Source organism: Lissotriton helveticus, chromosome 2_1 (assembly GCF_964261635.1).
Source record: "Lissotriton helveticus chromosome 2_1, aLisHel1.1, whole genome shotgun sequence".
NCBI lineage: Eukaryota > Metazoa > Chordata > Amphibia > Caudata > Salamandridae > Lissotriton > Lissotriton helveticus.
In genome coordinates, this window is record NC_136059.1 from 1,061,989,516 (window position 1) to 1,062,006,329 (window position 16,814).

Genomic DNA, 16,814 nt, shown 5'->3' on the forward strand with positions numbered 1-16,814 from the left:
CTCCGGGCCCCTCTACCCAGTTTATTACTTGTTTAACAGATGGCATCACGGAAACTGCCTTACGAAGGAATAAGTTTCTGCTTCTAGGCGATTTGAACATCCACCTAGATAATCTAGCAGATAAAGCAGTTACTGATTTCCACCAGCAACTTCTGTCCCTTCAACTATCCACTGACTCCAAAGCCCCCACCCACCTAAAGGGACACCTGCTGGATCCTATATTTTCCAACTGGGATGGCGTAAAAATCCAGACTCCTATCCCTGTTCTATGGTCCGACCATTTTGTAGTCCCTTTTATAATAACTGTCCCTGTATCTAATGCCCAAAAACCCTATAGCGTCAAATACCTGAGTCGGAAATGGACTACATTCTCTAAAGCTAAATTTGATTCGGCCATCACCAAAGGTGGGAGACCAGGTGGGGAAGATGCCGTCACAGCATCCGACCGCCTTGATGAGCGCATCACCACGGCCCTGGATGCCACTGCTCCCCTTTGTAAAAAAAAACCTTATAGCAGACCTCATAAATCGGCCCCTTGGTTTAGCGATGAACTCCGCCTAGTCAAAGCGGAATGTAAGAAACTTGAAAGACAATGGAGGGTGGCGTACGTTGATCAAGCCAAACTGAAATATAAAGGCAGACGCAGGGATTATCACAATCTAATCAGACGCGCGAAAACCAACTACTTTTCAGGCAGGATTGGTGAAGCCCATAACTCCACCAAGGAGCTATTTAAAATTTATATCTGGGTCCTCATGTGACCCTGCATCGCCCAAACTCCTTGGAGGAAGCACTGAAACCCTGGAGCCCTACATTAGAGATGTTCTTGACATCTCTTTTAAGACCTGCACTGTACCTAAAAAGTGGAAACAGGCAATTGTACTCCCGCTTCAAAAAAAATCTAACCTTAGCTGGGACAGGATGGACAACTTGAGACCTATTTCCCTTCTCCCTTATCTGGCCAAGGTGGCAGAAAAGGTGGTCAACCTTCAACTTATGACCTTTGTGGATCAATCCAATCTTCTTCATCCCACGCAGTTTGGATTTCGCCCACGCCACTCCACGGAGTCTGCGCTGCTCCTGGCCACTGAAACCATCAGGCAAGGAGTTGATGATGGCCAAACTATGGCACTCATCCTGCTTGACCTAAGTGCCGCCTTTGACACTGTAGCACATTCCATCTTGCTACAGTGTCTTAACAAGGGTGGAATCAATGGGAAGGCACTTGGGTGGATACAATCCTTTCTGATGGAGAGAGGCTTTCAGGTTAGACTGGGTGAACACTATTCCAGGCCGTTCAATCTTGATCAGGGGGTTCCCCAGGGCTCTGCCCTTAGCCACACCCTGTTCAACCTGTATGCCTCTCCTATAGCCACTATTGTGGAAAGATATGATATCCAACTTGTATCTTATGCGGACGACACGCAGCTGGCCATCTCCCTATCGCGATCACCCGGTACTGCGGCTGCCAACTTCAGAGCTTGCATGCAGGAGCTAGCCTCCTGGATGTCTAACAACTGCCTGAAGTTGAATGGCTCCAAGACTGAGGTGCTCGTGGTGGGGGGAGGTCCATCTGTGTGGTCCTCAGCATGGTGGCCGGACTGTCTGGGCCCCACTCCTGCGCCATGTCAACAGGCCAAAAATCTAGGGGTAATATTCAACTCCGAACTGTCATTTGCGCCCCAGATCAATCGGGTAGTGGGAATGTGTTTTGGGATACTTAAGACCTTACGTAAGGTTCTCGACATGCTCCCTGTTGGAGACAGACAGACCCTTGTGCATGCCCTAGTGACATCTAGACTCAATTATGCCAATCTTCTCTACCTGGGCAGTACAACTACAAGTCTCAACCATCTCCAAGTACTGCAGAATGCGACAGCCCGGCTAGTGCTGAGGCTTCCGAGGCGAACACCCTCTAAAGCTGCTCTAAAGTCCCTTCACTGGCTGCCTATCCGTGAAAGGATCAAATTCAAAGCCCTTTGCACATGCCATCGCATTTTGGGAGGTAGAGCACCTGCTCCACTCAACGATCTTATTACCCCTTACAGACCAGAGCGGATGCTTAGATCTTCTGGCACCGGTCTGGTCGCTGTGCCCAAAATCTGGCGAGCCCGCATGGGGGGCAGATCGTTCCGACTTCTCGCAGCCAAGAATTGGAACTTGCTACCAACTGAATTACGCCTTGAACCCTCTGAGGCTAAATTCCGTAGAACCCTCAAAACACACTTGTTTCGCCTAGCACTGCCTTAATTCTCCACACTCTCACCTACTCAATTTCAGCGCAGGGACACGCCGGAGAGCGTAACTAAGCGCTTTATAAAATTCCAAAATAAATAAAATAAACAGGTACAGAGTTGTGAAAGCACCTGAGCCCCAGGAAACGGTCACAGAAAGCCGGACCCCAGTCACAGCCACGCCACATTAAGTGGAGCAACATAGTCAGCTACCACAAAATAGTGCAGAGAAATTAATGGAGGCCATGCTAGTGGAAATGAGGACAAACTTCGAAACATCAGAAAGCAATCAAATGAAATTACAAGAGTCATGTGAAAAGCTGGACCAGAAGATTAATGCCTTAATTGAGAGAGAGTCACTTGTTGAGGAGTCAGTAGACATCATAAACAAAAAAGTGGAAGTGAATCAAAAAGAAATAAAACTCCTAAAGACTTCAGAAGCAAACATCAGAAACAAAATGGAATCGCTGAAAAATCAACCTAGAAGAAATAACCTGAGGGTGCTCAATATACTGGGGGGCCTGGAAGGGGAGGATATTAAAAAATGCACGATCACGTTGCTTGAAGAGATATTCCCCTGGGCAAAGACAAGCAATCTAGTGGACGACATCCAAAGAGTACACCGCGACCCATTACGAAAGGGAAAAATGAGGAAAAACCTAAGAAACATACTAATTAACTTTAAAACGTATGTCCTTAAGAAAAGAATCATTAGTGAAGCTCTAAAGTCAGGTTCCTTCAATAAGGACGGCTGGTCATTCCGAATCAGATCCAACATCGCCAAAGTGACACAAGATAGGCATGGGAATTAGGCCAGTTAATGCAGCAGATGAAATCTTTGGGTGCAACAGTCGAGATGCGTTTCCCAGCCTCGCTGCGGATCATGAGGGTGAATAAAATGCGCAATATACGAGATCCTAAAGAAGTGGAGTGCCTAATTGAATGCATAAAAATGCAACAAAAGATCACACCTAAAAACAAAATGTAACCTTCTTACCTGGAGGATGAAGGGCTCAAAAGGGCAGAATGCTGCCCAATAAAGAAGTGGGAGGCTTCTCCTGGGATGGCAGGGGTACGGGTAAGGGGACATAATCACTGAAAAAAGTTACAGAAAAAGGAAAAATTTACACTGGTGTGGGGAGCAAGTTAGGGAAAAAAACAAAAAAATAAGTCCAACGTGTGCAATGTTGATGAGGAAGTTACCATGGAAGAGGCAGGAAGAGTTGGGGACTTCCTTGGTAGGGCAACAAAGAACAAGATTCAATGACAGTTAGCATCCTCTCGTGGAACATAAATGGACTAAGAATAAAAAGACGTAGGCAAAAAATGGAGTATCTGAAGGCAATTGACAGTGAGAATATAATACTACAAGAAACCCACCTCTTAAAAGAGGAATGGGTAAACATAATTAAGTATCAGAAGTGGGTGTATGCCTACATCTACACAAATCAAGAATGTTGTACGAAAGGAGTGGCGATCTTTTAAAAAAAATCATTCAAGGGTAAGGGTTGATTCGGCAGGGGTGGATAAGAGGGTCAGATGGGCGATAGCTAGAGTAAGGATTCACAATACTTCATACATAGTAGGTTACTACGGGCCTAACACAGACGATCCTGCCCCGCTTCAAATAGTATAATGTCAGCTACTGAGCGGCCAGTCCCCATAATAATGGGAGGTGATTTTACATAAACATAATTTTTAATCCAAATGTGGACCGACTCCCTGCTATAAATAGCGCGAACCTGCCTAAAATGAGAGAGTGGGTTGGATTATGCACTAAGGACCTGGGGATTATAGACATCTGGAAGGAAAAGGGGGACAAGGCATGCCGGTTCACATTTCAGAATAAGAAACATAATCATGCCTCCAGAATAGATTTTTTTCTGATAGATAGCAGACTGAACAGCATCACACAAAAAGTGGAACATCTACCAGCCCACCTGTCCGACCACTCAGCAGTTCTATTGCGACTCTTGCCTAGAATCACCTCCACCCCCTTAAGGTGGACGGTGGATCGCAGTATTTTTACAGACCCTCTTAACATAGAAGCACTGGCTAAAGAAACAGCTCTTTTTTTAGAAGTAGCCTGGGATACATATAAGGCAGTCATCAGGGGGAAAATAAAAAAATATTGCAGCTTATAACCATAAGAGTACCAAGACCCAAAATAATCAACTGGAAAATGAAATAAAAGCACTGGAGCTGGAACTGGCAAAAAGAAAGACCCTGCATGAAACAGCAAAACTGGAAGAAGAAAAGAAAACAAAGATGGAGGCTCTTTCAGACATTCTGGAAACAATAGTAAGAAATAATTGGGAGGTAAGCAAACTATCTCATTATGAATATGGCAAAGGATGTTGCAAGCTACTAGCGTGGAATGAAAAACAGATCTAACCTGTAATAGGATAGCAAGCATTCAAACAGGCAACAAACCAAACTATAGCTCGGAAGACTCAGTGATTAAAGAGGGTTTTGTAAATATTTTCGAAAACCTGTACTTCGAAGAGTCCACAGCTACCTTAGAACAAATAACTAGCTTCCTGAATAAAATAACACTCTTTGAACCAAGAATGAAAAGAAGAGCTTAATCAGGAAATTACTATGGAAGAAGTGGTAGAAGAATTCAAAGGTGTAAAAAAAGGGGAAAGCGGCTGGTCCGGCTGCACTCCACTATGGACTATATGTTAACCTGCGAGATGTCCTGGCCACCCCCATGACAGAGTTCCTGAACAAAATCTTTTTAGCTCAGAGAGACCTTCCGGATTCCTGTAATGATGCAATCATAACTATCCTATAAAAAAACAGGAAAAGACCCAACTAAGGGGTCAATTAGGATGGCGGACGGATCGCCACCGCCATGCAGGCGGTGGCGATCCGTCTGCCATCCTTGCCCGTCCGCCACCTATTTCCCCACCGCCATATTACAATGGCGGGGGGACCGTGGCGGACGGGAAGACCGTCCGCCGCTTTTCTGCCGCAGTCGCCTTGCGACGCGGCGGAAAAGCTCTAATATGGTGGCGGTGTCTATCAGACACCGCCAACCATATTAGGATGTGCTGGGGGCTATGCCTTTCCGTGGCGGCAATGCCGCCACGAAAAGGCATACGGTCCTGGCTTTGGGGGCCCGTTACGGGCCCCCAAGGTGAAGGGGAACTGGGGGGTGCACATTTCCAAATACAACATGGCAGGCACTGCGCGGTGCCTGTCATGTTGTGCTTTGAAACGCACAACATGCATTTTTAACACTGCGGTGGGCGGTGCTTTTAGTACCGCCCGCCGCAATGTTAAAAATGTGGGATGCACCCGCCACTGTGGCGGGTGCCTCCTAATTCCACGGACGGGACCTCCACCCCTGTGGCGGACGGTCCCGTCCTCAGACAAGATGGCATCCTAAATGACCCCCAAGTGTGAATCTTATAGGCCGATCTCACTCTTAAACACGGATTATAAAATCTATGCACATCTATTGGCCAGAAGGCTTGGAAAAGTAGCTGGTTCTCTAGTGCACTCAAATCAGAAGGGTTTTATCAGAGGGAGACCAATACAAGAACTAACCCATGAGCTAATAGGAGCAATAGCAATAGTTATAGCAACTCAGTGTAACATACCGCTTTCAATTATTACTTTCAACGCAGCCAAAGCGTTTGATGGAGTGAGCTGGGCATTCCTGAATGAATCACTGGGAAAATACAACCTAGGGAAAACCTTTTAAAAGGCTATAAAATTAATCTATAAAAAACCCTCAGCTAGGGTCCTGGTTAACAACAACCTCTTGGACAAAATAACAATCAAGAGAGGCACCAGACAGGGCTGCCCCTTATCCCCCCTGCTGTTTAATATATATAAAGAACCACTGGTCTGTTTACTAAGAGGAAATCAGGAGACAACACTATTTATATATCAAGGCTGGAAGAAAAAAGTGGCACTGTACGCCGATGGCCTGATGTTATTTACTACCAATTTAGCATCTTGTTTGTAATTAGAAACCTATAATTCCTCTTCACTGAGATGATGGGATGTACATGGCAATGAGAGTGTTCCGCAGATCCTGAGGTTCATATACCTTTGGCAAAGCGATTTTCAGATTATACTTATGATGGAAAAAATCCTGAGCGATAGTTGGAAATGGAAGACAGGTGAAGTTCTCTACCATTGCTGGTTTTTACGCATCTCACCTGTTCGAAATCAGCAGATGCCTTGTCTGTTAATGAAGATATATGATCAAATAAGGACAAAGTTCTTGACCGATTTAATGAAGCAACTTTTTGGCCCTTTTCCCTTTCTTCTTATATCAAAGAATATTATGGAATTATTGTCTCCCCCAGGATCCCTAGCACAGAATTCATGATTACTCTGTGGGGGCCTGCCATTCACTTGCTTAACTGCCCCTTGTTTTAGAAAGTCTGTTGTAGCGGGTTGCATCCTTATGGTTGCTTCTGCAGGGGGCTCTCACTTGGGGAGCCTCTTGTTTCCTTAATAGTTTATTTGATGGGTTTTTTCCTTGTGGGTTGTTGTTCTGCTGTGGAAGAAATCATCTTTTTTTAAAATTTCTACTGATTCTGAGAGTGGGCCAAATACATTATAAGGGATGATTTTCCGCCATCACACAGTATTTAGATTCTTTAAATTAGTCTGGGCCTTTTTCCACTGTTCAATAATTTTTATTAAGATATATGAATAAATACAGTACAATAAACATACATAAAAGGGTACTGAAAAGAAGCATCAATAAAGTATAGATGATAATAAAACCATATGTGTTATAGATAAAGCATATCGGCACTTTATATAAAGTCCTTGTTTGTTTAAGGGAGTTTGCAGTGGATTGAGTGGTGCCTATCATGTCAGTCTCTTAAGTCATAATTGACATGTAATTAGAAACCTATAATTCGTCTTCACTGAGATGATGGGATATACATGGCAATGAGAGTGTTCCGCAGATCCTGAGGTTCATATACCTATGGCAAAGCGATTTTCAGATTATACTTATGATGGAAAAAATCCTCAGCGATAGTTGGAAATGGAAGACAGGTGAAGTTCTCTGCCATTGCTGGTTTTTACGCATCTCACCTGTTCTAAATCAACAGATGCCTTGTCTGTTAATGAAGATATATGATCAAATAAGGACAAAGTTCTTGACCGATTTAATGAAGCAACTTTCTGGCCCTTTTCCCTTTCTGCTTATATCAAGGAATATTATGGAATTATATGCCTCCTCCAGGATCCCTAGCACAGAATTCATGATTACTCTGTGGGGACCTGCCATTCACTTGCTTAACTGCCCCTTGTTTTAGAAAGTCTGTTGTAGCGGTTGCATCCTTATGGTTGCTTCTGCAGGGGGCTCTCACTTGGGGAGCCTCTTGTTTCCTTGATAGTTTATTTGATGTTTTTTTTCCTTGTGGGTTGTTGTTCTGCTGTGGAAGAAATCATCTTTTTTTAATTTCTACTGATTCTGAGAGTGGGCCAAATACATTATAAGAGATGATTTTCCGCCATCACACAGTATTTAGATTCTTTAAATTAGTCTGGGCCTTTTTCCACTGTTCAATAATTTGTATTAAGATATATGAATAAATACAGTACAATAAACATACATAAAAGGGTACTGAAAAGAAGCATCAATAAAGTATAGATGATAATAAAACCATATGTGGTATAGATAAAGCATATCGGCGCTTTATATAAAGTCCTTGTTTGTTTAAGGGAGTTTGGAGTGAAGTGAGTGGTGCCTATCATCTCAGTCTCTTAAGTCATAATTGACCTGTAATTAGGAACCTATAATTCCTCTTCACTGAGATGATGGGATGTACATGGCAATGAGAGTGTTCCGCAGATCCTGAGGTTCATATACCTTTGGCAAAGCGATTTTCAGATTATTCTTATGATGGAAAAAATCCTGAGCGATAGTTGGAAATGGAAGACAGGTGAAGTTCTCTACCATTGCTGGTTTTTACGCATCTCACCTGTTCTAAATCAGCAGATGCCTTGTCTGTTAATGAAGATATATGATCAAAGAAGGACAAAGTTCTTGACCGATTTAATGAAGCAACTTTCTGGCCCTTTTCCCTTTCTGCTTATATCAAGGAATATTATGGAATTAATAGCCTCCCCCAGGATCCCTAGCACAGAATTCATGATTACTCTGTGGGGACCTGCTATTCAGTTGCTTAACTGCCCCTTGTTTTAGAAAGGCTGTTGTAGCGGGTTGCATCCTTATGGTTGCTTCTGCAGGGGGTTCTCACTTGGGGAGCCTCTTGTTTCCTTGATAGTTTATTTGATGGGGTTTTTCCTTGTGGGTTGGTGTTCTGCTGTGGAAGAAATAATCTTTTTAGGTTTCGGCTACCGTCCCACTGCGTAAGCAGTGGGTGGGCGGAGCCGAAATCTTTTGTTGTAGTATGGGGGCCTGAAAACGCCCCTCTTCTCCATTGGCTGGCCTCGTAAATGCTGGCCAGCCATTGGAGGAGAGGAGCGTCACTGAGTTCAGGGCCCGCCTTGACGCGATTCGGGGGCGTTTCCGTGACTTTTTTTAAGTCACGCCCTCTCCTCTTCCCATTGGCTGAAATTCTACCTTCCAGCCAATGGGAAGGGGAGAGCACGCAAACACGCCCCCGAATCGCGAAACGACCTGTTGCTCTGTTCCAGTCCCGCTCCCCCCCTCCCTCCGCCCGCAGCTCTCCTTAGTCCTGCTCCCCCTCTCCCTCCGCAGCTCTCCTTAGTCCCGCTCCCCCCCCTCCCTCCTCAGCTCTCCTTAGTCCCGCTCCCCCCCCTTCCCCCGCCCGCAGCTTTCCTTAGTCCCGCTCCCCCTCTCCCTCTGCCCGCAGCTCTCCGGTAGTCTGCTCTTGCTTTCCTAGTTTGGATATGACACCCGTATCATGGTGTCAAGGATCGGGCAGTTCCGCACTTGCCTCGGTACACCCTATGAGACGTTCCCTCTTGCAATCACCTGCCCAGTACACCTCGCACTCCGGGTCTCCAAAGTGCCTCGAGGACGCCGAGTACGCTGGAGGCGTACTGAGAGGCTGCATCGCCTCCGTGATCCCGTGAACTCCGCATCCAGAGAGAGGAGTCCGGCCACAAGAACCACGAGATCCCACAGCCAGTGAAGGGAGCCGCCGCAGAGGAGCCCCCGCTACAGTTTGCATTTATCCTTATTTTTAAATAAATAAAGGCAGCACTGTCCCCGAATCGCTAATCTTGCATATAGGCCGCAGGCTTGATAGCTTTCTATTTTATTTTGTGGTAGTAAGTCATGATCCTTATATTGTTAATGTTCTGAGATTCCACGTTAACTTGGATTACCCATACGCTGTATGGTTTGTGCAAGTAATTTACTTCCGAATATCCATTCTACACGCTTGAATCCCAAATTCTACCGATCAATGTGATCGAAATTAAGTATTTAGACAGACTGGTGTGTGTAATATATATACAAACTGATCAGAGCTGCGAGTTTTACACACACCAGCGGAAATGAGGATGGGTGTGCGTGTGTCCTTTTACTCCCGAAGGAGGGTAATAGATTCTGTAACAGGAGTTTCTACTCGCTCTCTTCCATGGTAACGCAACTTGAAGGGACGCGGCGTCCATGGTACCCTCTGCACACCAGAAAACCTCGTTGAATTCTCTCCCCCCCCCCACCCCAGCACACAGCAGGAGGCCAAGTGATTGCCAGTACGAACAATGCATATTGTCAGTTCTGCTAACAGCTTGAAGGGTAGCCTTTTCCATCTTGACAGCGAAAACGCATGATTAGTGATGAAACCACATTTCTAAACTGTGGTTAGTAACCTGTGAAAACACTCCCGAAATTCAATGTCGAATAGCACTAGTGCCTTGATGTAAAACTCCTAAATGTTACCCAGCTGTTCCAGCAAGCAGATGTTTCGCCGGTTAAAATAAACTGCATCCGAAGCAAGTGACCGCAGCCCTGAAAGCCGGAAGCCCTGCCTGGGCCGGCTAACCCCCCCCCCCTCCCCTCGCCTCTCCTCCCCCGTTAGCGTGGTCCATGTTTGTGGAGGGCAGCGGAGCACGCATTCCCTATCGTGGCAGGTGTATTGGTTCAAACCATTTTCACACACCTCCCCCTCAGCACCCAGCCCCGTGACGCAGGTGCTCTGTTTATTAATTTGAATTATTTATGTCCTGGACGTGCATCGGTACAAATGAAAGTCAAACTCGCACGTCAGAACAGGTTATGTGCCCGCATTACTTTGGTTCCAACTTGTAAATTGTGTGCAGTAAGCACTGTTAATTCCGTTCGAGCCGTGCCTTCTGCGGCCAGTCCTAAATATTGAAAGTCCCATCACTGGTGGTAAAGCCATAATTTTTAAAGTAGCGGCGTCGCTGTAATGCAGTATATAACCTCTGCTAATCTGTAACATAACGTCATAACATTTTATTTGAAAGTATTCCTCTAGCAGATTATTTTGTTTGGTGTGGTTTGAAGATGCAGTTCAACAAAAAGAGAGGTAGGGAGAACGTAGCAATACACTCTTAGTCCCCAAATATATCGTTCAAACAGCAAGAAGTGAGATGTGGGCTGCCCTGCCTCTGGGTGGGTGTGTGTGGCTCTGGGTATGTGTGTGTGTGTCGGGCTCTGGGTGGGTGTGTGTCTGTGTGTGGGGCTCTGGGTGGGTGTGTGTGTGTGTGGGGCTCTGGGTGGGGGTGTGTGTGTGTGTGTGGGGCTCTGGGTGGGTGTGTGTGTGTGTGTGTGGGGCTCTGGGTGTGTGTGTGTGTGTGTGTGGGGGGGGCTCTGGGTGGGTGGGTGGGTGGGTGTGGGGCTCTGGGTGGGTGGGTGTGTGTGGGGCTCTGGGTGGGTGGGTGTGTGTGGGGCTCTGGGTGGGCGTGTGTGTGTGTGGGGCTCTGGGTGTGTGTGTGTGGGGGGCTCTGGGTGTGTGTGTGTGGGGCTCTGGGTGGGTGGGTGTGGCTCTGGGGGTGTGTGTGTGTGGGGGGCTCTGGGTGTGTGTGTGTAGGGGGCTCTGGGTGGGTGTGTAGGGGGCTCTGGGTGGGTGTGGGGGGGTTCTGGGTGGGTGTGTGGGGGGCTCTGGGTGGGTGTGTGTGTGTGGGGGGCTCTGGGGGTGTGTGTGTGTGGGGCTCTGGGTGTGTGTGGGGCTCTGGGTGTGTGTGTGTGTGTGTGTGTGGGGCTCTGAGTGTGTGTGTGGGGCTCTGGGTGGGTGTGTGGGGCTCTGGGTGTGTGTGTGTGGGGGGGCTCTGGGTGGGTGGCTGGGTGGGGGGGCTCTGGGTGGGTGTGTGTGTGTGGGGCTCTGGGTGGGTGTGTGTGTGTGGGGCTCTGGGTGGGTGTGTGTGGAGGGGCTCTGGGTGTGTGTGTGTGTGGGGGGGCTCTGGGTGGGTGTGTGTGGGGCTCTGGGTGGGTGTGTGGCTCTGGGTGTGTGTGTGTGGCTCTGGGTGTGTGTGTGTGTGGTAGTAATTGCTGTCTGCTGAGCTCGTCCGTAGGGTACAATAGGTCTCACATTGCGAAAGATTAAGCTAATGGCAATGTAAATGACAAAACCAACACATAAATACAAATTTTGTCATTTACAATGCCAATAGCTCTAACTTTTCCAAAGACGAAACCATTGCATTGTAAATGCTTGTTTTTAATTTCTACTGATTCTGAGAGTAGGCCAAATACATTATAAGGGATGATTTTCCCCCATCACACAGTATTTAGATTCTTTAAATTAGTCTGGGCCTTTTTCCACTGTTCAATAATTTTTATTAAGATATATGAATAAATACAGTGCAATAAACATACATAAAAAGGTACTGAAAAGAAGCATCAATAAAGTATAGATGATAATAAAACCATATGTGGTATAGATAAAGCATATTGGCACTTTCTGTAAAGTCCTTGTTTGTTTAAGGGAGCTTGGAGTGGAGTGAGTGGTGCCTATCATCTCAGTCTCTTAAGTCATACATGACATGGATAATGTGATTCAGACTGTACCAATACGTACAGGAGTGGTGCACCTCTTGTGGAATATGTGCAGTAAGCACAATTTTGGTGAAGGTTTTTGTGGTTATCTTTTATTGAGCTAAAGCACTAGGAGTATTCACTCCACATCGAGAAAGATGTTGGTAGCCCGAGTAGAAATGATTTCATGAGGTATTGGGTTATTTAACTGTGGTAAGTGATTCACATTAACAAATGTCATTCTTATTCCTGTTGTAGTTTTGTTATAGTATCCTGTGTGCCTGGTTACCATGTCTGACAGGTTTCATATTCTTTGCTGCGTATACCACACAATATGGTGAGTTAGGTGGGATAATTCCAGTTAGGACTCTCTTTGTGTTCCTTACAAAAGAGCAGTAATATTCTTTTACGTTTAAGGAGGGCAGAAACATGTTGACAGTATATGAGGTGAAGGAGACACCCTTACACCACCCTTATCCCCACCCTTTTTGTTTTTTGCCTTGTATAAATAAGAATGAAGATGGAGTATATACCACATAGATTACCCCCAGGTCCCTCCTTTCCTTGTCCCGTTCATTAAAAAGTCCTGAGTGAAATTGCCGGCCTGCTGTAAGTACCACATAGTGGTTTGCTTTCTCATAGTTACTGTTCATTTTGCCTTTCCTGGGCACGGGGTGCTTTGGTCATTGTGAACACTGCTGCGGCATTTTGGAAGCCTGGGCATCGTCGGTGGAGGGTGCCTGTGAATGTCCCTCTTGCCTGGTGTTATATTCCCAATTACATTTATATGTACTGTTTCTTTAATTTACTTCCTTTAGAATTATTTCTCTTTAAGCCCTTTGGTTATTCTCAGTTGTCATGGTGCAGACATTCTGTTTTCTAGTGTTAGACCTCTGGAGTTTTTGACCAGAGCGGTTGTGCTGCGCTGTTCTCCAAATTAATAAACATTTTTTTTTATATCCAATTCTTCCTGTTTATACAGAAACTTAAAAAATTATCTGTCTGGAGATTGTGACTTCTTTACTTCTGCCACTCCTGGTTCATTTCGGATAAATTGTTGTGAGGGTGTTGGTTCTCTTTCTTCCTGGTCTTTCTCCGGTTGATCCGGGGCCTCTGAATATGGGGAAGCATGCCGAAAAGAGCAGGCATGTGGAAAATTCCTCCTCTGAGCCTTCTTCCTCGCCCTCCCCTGCGTGCTCCAAATGATGCAAGGATGGTGATAATGCCAGAATTAAACGTTTAATTAAGGAAACCTTACTGGAGATGGAAGGCGGTCCCCGGTCCAAAGGCTTTGTGTGTTCCTCTTTCTCATTACTCTGATTTTGAGGAGGATGGGATTGGGTGAGGAGCTTAAGGGCAAGTACATGGATATAGATATATTGCCTGACTTACTGAAGCATGTCAAATCTAATATGGGGTTTCCTTGTGATGATGCCCCCAGTACTTCTGGGGGTTCCTTGCTTCGCCAATTTCAGAGCACTGCGACAGTGGATGTTCCGGTCCATCCTTATATCTGTGAGGTTCTTAACAGCGAGTGGAAGGACCCTGATTGCATTATGGTTCCCAGGTTCATGGCTAAGCTCTACCCTCTGCAGGATATGGCCAAAGAATTGCCTAACCCCATTCCCATTGAATTGTTTGTGGCAAGTCTGGTTGGTCGTACGTCATTGGCTGGGGATGCAGTGGTCAGGGATCCCGTGGACAAGAAGGTGGATACTTCCCTTCATAAAGTTTATTCTGCTTCCCATCTGGCTCTCAGAGCAGGCATTTATGGGACTTACATTGCTCAGTCTCTTAATACGGATATCAAATCTCTTTATGGATCTATGGATGAATCTTCTGACTGCTCTGGACTTCTGAGGCATATTGAAAGACAGGTGGAGTTCCTTTCTGATGTTTCTTTTGATGTGGTGAGAGCATGGACCTTTGCTGGGAGGGTTTGTGTGGTGGCCCGCTGCAATTTGGTTCTGAAGGACTGTAAGACAGGTTCGGCCCAGAAGTCCTCGGCCCTTCGGTTGCACTTTCAGGGGACCATGATGTTTGGTGAGGAGTTGAAGGACAAACTACATAGGCTTTTTAAGGAAAAGAAGCATTCCTCCTCTTTTAAGCCGTCCTCTTCTGTTGCGGTTCCTTCTAAGCCCAAGTCCTCTTTCCATCCACCCTCGAGGAGGCAGTTTTCTCTGGGCCATGGTAGGTTTTCTTCTGGTAGGTGCCGGGACAAGAAGGCTTAATCTTTACCTGCAAAGCAGAGTTCCTGACTTTCTGGTGGCCGACGCTGGATTTTTGGTCGGAAGTAGGCTTTGGCACTTTCTCCCAGCTTTTGTGCTTTCCCGTTCTGATTTGTGGGTCCTGGACATTGTGAGACTGGGTTATATCCTCGAATTCTCACGATTTGTCCCTCTTGATACCAGTGTCTCTGTCTGTCCTCCCAGCCCTACGCTGGTGTACGGTGTCGGAAAAACTGCCTGGGGACTGTCTCTGGAACCCTCTTTTCCGGTTGACCTCACAACGGATGCCAGTGCTTTGGGGTGGAGGGCGACGTTGGGGACGGACTCCCTTCGGGTTCGTTGGTCTCTTTTGGAAGAGTGGAGGTCTTCGAATTGGCGCAAGTTGTTGGCTGTGTTCAGGGCTGTCATGGGGTTCCGGGGTTGGTTGTTGAATCACAATGTGGGGGTTCGTTCGGACAACATGGTGACGGTGGCCTACCTGATTCACCAGGGTGGTATGCGGTCCAAGTCCCTGAATGCGGTAGTGTTCCCGTTGTTTTGTTCGGCGGAGGGGCATCTGTTGTCTCTATCAGCAGTGCACATCCGGGGGGTGGACAATGGGGTGGCGGATGCCCTCAGTCATTTTGTCCCGCCTCCCAGGAGTTGTCTCTGACTCCAGTGGCCTTTTGTCTTGTGTGCAAGAGGTTTGGTCTTCCTTTTCGCAACCTCTTTGCTTCCCAGCACTATGCTCAGCTTCCCCGCTTCTGCTCCCGGGTCCATAAGGTGGGAGCTTGGTGGGTGGATGCTCTGACCAAGACTTGGCCGTCTCACCTTCTGTATGCCTTTCCTCCTCTTGCTCTGCTCCCCAGGTTCCTGTCTCTTCTGATGATGGAGGATTGGGAGGTGGTGGTTCAGTGCCCTTGGTTGTTTCCATTCCTTCCGTCTCCCCTGCAGTCATCTCCGATGTTGTCCCTCCAACGGCTTCGTCTGTTGGTCTGGAAGTTGAGAGGCAGGGGTGGAGGAATGGAGGTCTCCCCGAGAATTTTGCTTTGGCCATTCAGCAGTCCAGGAAGCTGTCTACTTTAAATCCTACGATCGTCATCGGGGTAATTTCCAGCATTGGTGTCATGCTTTGGCATTGTCTCCTCTGGTTTGTACCCTGCCTGATGTCCTTCAGTTCCTCTGGGACAGGTTTGAGAAAGGTTTTTCTGTCTCCACTTTGCATGCTCAGTGGGCTGCTATCATGGCTTTCTGTTCCCCTTGGGGGAATTTGCCTGATATGGACGACTTGGAATCTCGTTTACTGAGCAGTTTTTCCTTATCCCGTCCTGTGGTGAGGCCTTCTTTTCCTCTTTGGGACCTCCGCTTGGTGTTGTGGGCTTTAGTGGCCTCTCCTTTTGAGCCTCTGTCAGAAGTGGATAGGAAGTTTGTTACTTTCAAGGTTGTTTTTTTGGTGGCCATTACTTTGGCCCGGCGCCTTGGTGAACTGGGCCTTTGATGGCTTGTGAGCCTTTTTTGTCCTTTTCTGATGATGGGGTGGTCCTTCGGTTGGATTCTTCCTTTGTTCCCAAAGTTCTGTCTCAATTTCATTGCTCCCAGGAGCTGGTGCTGCTGGCTTTGAGCTCAAGCAGGTGGCGGATGATGAACTTCCGTGGGCTTTCCTGGATGTTTGCCAGGGTTGCGGATCTATTTGGACCGCATGCTTTGTTTTTGGAAGTCTGTCTCCCTTTTTTTGTCTTTCAGTGTTTCTTCTCGTGGGTTCAGGGATTCTTCCTCGTCCATTGGTCATTGGCTGAAGCAGGTTATCATGTTGGCCTACTCCCTTTCTGGCTCCCCTCCTCTGGCTGGGGTTCAGGGGTGTTCTACTCGGGGCTGGGGCCCGCGGGGTGTCCCTGTCTGAGGTTTGTTGGGTGGCTACCTGGGCCTTTTCTAATACATTTGTGAGGCATTATTGTATTCAGAATGTTCTGGGGGATAATGCAAATTTTTGTTTGGGGGTTCTTCAGGTTGTCTGCTCCCGATTTCCCTTGATTGTTTCTTTCAATAAATCACTGGGTTTGCTGTTTGTTCTGTGTCCTGGTGGTTTGTTGTGGGTTAATGGCTGGTTGCGCCTTGGGTATTCTCACTTGTTTTTAATCAAGGGGACAAGGACAGGAGGGACCTGGGGGTAATGTCCTATTATTTACCGGTAAACTTCATTACTCCTGGTCCCGTTGTCCTCATCCCCTTCATTATATCCCTCCCTTCCTCCCGGACTTACTGGCCTTCATCTGGGGCTTGGTGCTTCAGGAGGAATGCCGGGAAGGATACGATTATGTACTCCCAGAGGGAGGGGAAGGCGTAGTACCATCATTCCTTTGTTCATTTTTTTTGTTGGTGAGATAGGATTATCTCACTCGTTTTTAATAAAGGGGACAAGGACAACAGGACCAAGAGTAATGAAGATTACCGGTAAGT

At 46.7% G+C, this 16,814-nt stretch overlaps 1 protein-coding gene across 1 annotated transcript in view; it reads left to right on the forward strand.

Annotated features, from left to right (window-relative positions):
* Positions 1-16,814, forward strand: part of PRUNE2 (prune homolog 2 with BCH domain) — a 1,307,647-nt gene that overhangs the window by 374,399 nt on the left and 916,434 nt on the right. The window lies entirely within an intron of this gene.